Source organism: Aphelocoma coerulescens, chromosome 2 (genome assembly GCF_041296385.1).
Source record: "Aphelocoma coerulescens isolate FSJ_1873_10779 chromosome 2, UR_Acoe_1.0, whole genome shotgun sequence".
NCBI lineage: Eukaryota > Metazoa > Chordata > Aves > Passeriformes > Corvidae > Aphelocoma > Aphelocoma coerulescens.
The window spans coordinates 94,163,802-94,169,801 of NC_091015.1; positions in this window are offsets into that span (position 1 = coordinate 94,163,802).

Below are 6,000 nucleotides of genomic sequence, written 5' to 3' on the forward strand. Positions count from 1 at the left end.
ACTGGTTCTTTCTATGATTAGATGACATCATGTGCTTCATCACTTAGGTTCAAGAAATAAATTTTTTGGTGGCAGCTCCATTTGAAGTAGAAATGACAGTTCCTTGCATGATTCACTGCTGCTTCTGCAGAACCAATATAAGGTAGAATCCAGTGAGCGCTGAGTTGTACACCATGTGAAGAACAAATGGTTTGTCACCCTGTGGCTGCAATCATAGATGTAAAAGAAGGGATTTTGCCACGCCTGTGGGATCAGTGCAGGTCAGTGGTCCTTTGTACACATGAAGAGGCACAGAGAGATGGTTTATTACCAGAATCTGCACACAGTTGTAGATCAGCTGCTGGGTTTGTCATTAGCGAGACAAAAAGACAGAGTCTTTTCTCTGTTAGATTTAGGAGCAACAGGCACTTCCTCCTGCAATGTCATCTATAAGAGGATGACAGGAGTAAACCTGTGCTTGAGTCCTGGAAGCACAGGGAGGTACCCTAGCTGCTGGCTTGCTGTGCACTTCAAAGGGGGTTTGTCAGGGCTGGTATGGTTGTACTGTAGAACAAACCTCAGCTGGCTGTTTCATACCTGTTGTTCCTGTGAAAACTAATTTGTTGCAATTAACTAAATTAGAAGAAATCAGTAACTTCTTTTGTTTCTAAAGAATACTGATATATCTGGATTTATGAGACAGAGGATGACCCTGGACATCCTTGTTTCTAGACTGAAATATGGGAAACAGAAACAAAAAATCTTTTAGGGTTTAAGACATGCATTCATATCAAGTTAAATTAGGTCTGTTGTAGACCTAAACCACAACTACAGCTGTGTTGATGGGTAGTGCTAAACACAGCCACTCAGCCATAGCTGGCTATTGCAGTAGAACCCCATGCAACAAGATTCATACATATTCTTGAACCCTGAGCCAGTGGTGGCATTTGTATATGAAATGCAAAAGCAAAAAAATATGTGAAAACTGGAAACGGAGGATCTATCCAGGCATCTAGGTAGGGTGTGTTTGTTGTCAGAAGTGTCTCATGAGGCTTGGCCAAGAACTCATCCCTCTACCTTTGGTACTCATCCAAGGAGGCTGTAACCAGGTCTGACATTGTGGTTCTGGGTCTGGTGAAGGGAAGACAGAGAGTGGAAGGGCTGCTGCCAACCCAGTAGCACCAGGGCCTGGAGCCGTCAGGGGACCAAACACTTCCTGAAGCAGTTTAACTTACTTATTTCCTCCTGTTCTGAGAACAGATGGTCTCTTCCTCTTCCATCAGCCTTTCTCTGGCATCAGGGTAGGCTGTTCCCTACCCATGCACGATCAGTCTTCTCTGCCATGGCCCCTAGAACACACAGTGTCTTCTGTTTCTTCAGTAGATGCCTGCAAAGGTGAAAATCAGGGAAGATATATGGGGCCCCAGCCACAAAACCATGTTGAACTGTCCTCATATGGATTTTCTGACCTCCATCTCTAGGTCCCATTTTGTCCCAGAAGTGTTATTCCTAAACTTAGGGAAACCCCATCCCAGAAGAACTACTGGGGCAGGAGGGCAAACTGGCATTCCCCGGAATGGTGCTCTGAGGTTGTGTCTGAAGACCTGTGCTGGGGGGCAGAAGAGAGGCAGTAGGCACAGAGAAGAGCCAAACTATGGGGTCTGTGAGGTGATCATTGCAAGAATGGGCTTTTCCTTCTCTAGCTTCTCATCCTTCACAGTACAGAAAGCAGTCTTAGAGTGTGTGCTGCTAATTGTTTTGGAAAGTCAGGGGCACTGAAGGACCATGAAAATAGTGTTTTTATTATATGATGATAAGGCTGTGCATGGTACAGCCCACGCCAGGGCTTGTGGAGATATGCAGGGACATGATGCCTGTTGGAATAGCACTGGACTAGTGGCCTGAGCAAGGCAAATCTAACACAAACTCATCCATACAGTTTGTAAAAAGAGGACCCTGGGGCAATCCCTTATGCCAGACTTGACCTGAATTTGCCTCACATCAGGCTGGTCTAATCACTCCAAATTCAGTTTTGGGAGCAATATGACAGACCAGGAGATCTGTTTCCAAGTGGGACTTTATTTGGCAATATTGCCAGCAGAATTGCCAGGGGACTGCTACTGCCATAATTTAATAGTTGTATTGATGATAGGGAGGTAAATAAAAACCTGCAAATAAAAGAAGAGCGAACAGAAAGGCCAGCAAAGTGATAAATAGTGTGGAGGCAGACTGAATTGAATAGCTGTGTTTGTGAAATAAATGTGTTTTAATAAAAAAAAATTGTGAAGTCATCTTACTAGGAGCAAATCATGCAAGTTTATGTAACTGCAGACCATATTCCCTGTAAAAGGAAACATTAATGGAAATTAGGGGTCACTATGTACCAGATCATCACAATCTGGTGGCATTGAGGAATCTTGTGGCACAGAGGAATTTTGCAGCCCTGCAGTGCATAAATAGGAAAGGATACAGAAGAAGCACAAAACAGGGACCAATGCTAGATTGCAATGTGCAGGTCACCTTCCCTTTTCTGCTGATACTGAAAAAAATAGAAACACTGAAAAAGCTGAAATTCCTTAAAAAGGTGTAAAGAATTCATTGTGTTTAATTTACCATATAGAAGTCTGAGAGATGATTCAATTATTTGATTAAAGCACAGAATAGATATGTATACTATCTATATCTAAACTAACTGGGCAATAAAGCAGTTCTTCAGTTAGACAGAGGTGTGAAAAGAATCAATAGATATAAATTAGTCTTCTTCAGGTGACTTCTGTAAATAAAACCTATTTGAAGACTGGATGCTGGGCATGAACAGTGAAGTATTTCTCACAGTGATGCAGGCAGATTGTGGAGACAGTGGGATATCAACATGCAAGAGTGTGAAGAATGAGTTAAAAACTGAAGAGTCACTTGAACGCCCCTCCCAAATAATAGTAGAGAGGCTTTAGTGCACTGCCTGCCTGTCTCCTAGTGCCTTTCAGGAAGGAATTCCTACTGACATGATAAAGTATACTGGAGAACCAACTGGCTAGGACTGTGTCCAAAGAGTCCATGTGACAGGATAGACTGGAGGAGCCATATATTCAAGCCTTTTCCCTCACCATGTTCTGAATTCCCCCAGAGCCTACTGTTGCCCACATATTCATACACCATTATTGGTTTAAGCCTGTGCAGTTCAGAAATAGCTTGGAAGAACTGGTAGTTCCAGTTTGAACTGGAGGCAGCTTGTGGGCACTTCTGTGAACATGAGACGCTTTGTACTGATCAGGCTGAACCCTGTAGTGTTCACTGATTCCAGCCTCTACTACAGGACATCCCCATAAGGCCCAGGACTGTAAAAAAGAGGGAGAGCAACTTTTTTACCCAGGCAGATAGTGAGAGGTACAAGGGGAAATGGTTTTAAACTAAAGAGGAGAGATTTAGATTAGATGTTAGGAAGAAATTCTTCACTGTGAGCGTGGTGAGACACTGGAACAGGTTGCTCAGAGAAGTTGTGGGTGCCCCATCCCTGGAAGTGTTCAAGGCCAGGTTGGATGGGGCTTTGATAAAGCTGGTCTACTGAAAGGTGTCATGCCCATGGAAGGGAAGCCGGAACTAGATGATCTTTAAGGTCCCTTCCAAACCATTCTATGCTTTTATATTCTATCCTTCTATGATACTCCATCCCCAAGTTGGTGGTGCCAGTAGCTCCATACCAGCTGTGACCATGGCTCTGCTCAGTTTGCTGATCCAAACTCTTTTCAGGGGCATAACCCTGAATGCTCAGTAATTTTTCTGATTTTCTGATTTGTCCCTTGGTTTGAACCCATGTGGCCATTACTTCCTTTTTCTTGTACACTGTGACTAACAGATCTACCTTAGAAAAATGAGAAGGACAAAAACACAGGAGCACAGGCACCCACACTGTATAACAGTGACAGAGGTACATACACAGCTTTTTCATCTGGACCACCCATATTCTCCCAGAATTGCTTTCAGGTATATTTCAGGATTTGGAATACAACTAAGGGCTGCTCCATGCCAGCTGGACTCAGTACTAGAAAATGGTCCTAGGTCTTTTTCATTTGCTAGCACACATGTGGTCTGGGTGTCTTAGAAATTCTCACTGCCCAGGATATTCCTATACCTTCTTTCCTGCATCTTTGGTAATGAAAAAAGTATCAGTTTTAAATACAGGGTGCTGCTTATTCTGAGGTACAGGGGAGAAAATAAAAAGCAGTAATAGGCAAATCAACCTTACTTGTTAGTATTGCATAATCAGAAGAGCATTTTTCTAGGAGTATGATTATATATACATATATATATGTATTTCTCACACCTGTGGTAAAAAAAGGCTATTTGATAACTGTTGAAAGCAACTTTGCATTTCAGAAGAGAGGACCTTAATTTTGCTTTAAATGACATATGGCAGTAATACGGATGTAACATAAACTGAGTCTGATGAATAAGTTTAATATTCCAAGGGAAAAACCCAGATAATTCCACTGATTTCTCAGCACAGTTTTGAAAAACAAAATTAAGAATTAATCCTTTATGGAATATTAAAGGTCCTATGAAATAAAAGGTTTCAGTATTGCAGATCCAGATGAGTTATCACTACACTATGATAATAATATTTCTGTCCTGAAACATATATGTAAGTCCTTTGCTGTGTCTTGCTGACCTCCTTGGAGACAGTGTTGTGAGAACAGACTGTCATCCAATGTCCTTTACCATCAATAGAAAGAACCTCATGGGTCTCAGTTATCTTTGGATCAGGTCCCAGAACATTCCCAGATCTGCAGGCCTTGGAAGACCACAAAATTATCTTATGAACAAAATCCTGATCCTGCTGCTTCTTAGATAAATAAATTTAGGTGATCTCAGTAGGACTGAGATCCAGCCATGATGCATAAATGCATCATCCTGCTAATTTGTGGTAAGACGTGTATTGTTTCAAGTCATTAATGAGCACATTACTAAACACAAAATCTGTATGGAAATTATAATTACAGCTCTTATTCAGCTGCATAATTGATATTTAAGAATTGTTTATTTTATTGTATCACATTATTTTAATGCAGCAAAATGTGACAGTACCACATGCTTCTGAGTCAGTTGAAAAACATCCTAAACAAAATTACCATCAGCAGGTGAATGGTATCCTCTGTGCTGTTCACATCTATCTCCCCTGCTTCTCTTCTGCTTAGTACCTGTTTTAATTAAAACAATGAAGGGTAGATGACTTGCAGAATGGAATTCTTAGGCAGGTGATGCTCCCAATTAATGACCTGAAATTTCAACCTCCATTTCTTGGTCTGCAGAATGAGGAAGGAATGATTTAATCATGCAGAAGAAAAGCGAGAAAGACAGGAGAGAAAACATGTGCCACTGAATGTGTTTTACTTTCCTTATTCATTTTCCTCCACTTTACTGGCCAGTAGCAGAAAACAGGAGCTAGGAGGAGACTCATAGTTCTAGAGATGGACAGAGAAATTATTTGTTGCTTTTTGTATTCATGAGAAGCTGACTGTCTCAGCACTTCCAGTAATGAATCTTAAACACCACGTTGTGTCATATTATATTGGACAAGTCATTTTTCTGGAGTATATGTACCACTAAATAAGGAAACAGCGAGCTGAGCTTTTTCCAGACCTGAAGGCTGTATGAACAGTCTCAAATCAATCTTTTTACGCTCTGCTTGGTAAGAAACCATTATGCAATCTGTCTGCATCCTTCACAGCACAGGTCATCATTTGACATTCCAACCAGGGAGGACGTTATAGCAGTAAGCCCCCAGATTCAGATGAAGGCTCCATCTGGGTTGGTATCTGGTGCTCAGCACTAGCCAGAAGTAAATGCTGAAGAGCAAAACCAAGAAAATCATCTACGAGACCTCTCCTGACTACCCTCCTGGCCTCAGGCTACCTTCAGTTCATGGGATTTCCTGAGCCAGGTGTGGTTTACCTATATCTCCATGACTGTCTACCAAGCATTCGTTCCACTTTCCCTTCAACACAGCTAAGCTTTTCCTGTCCA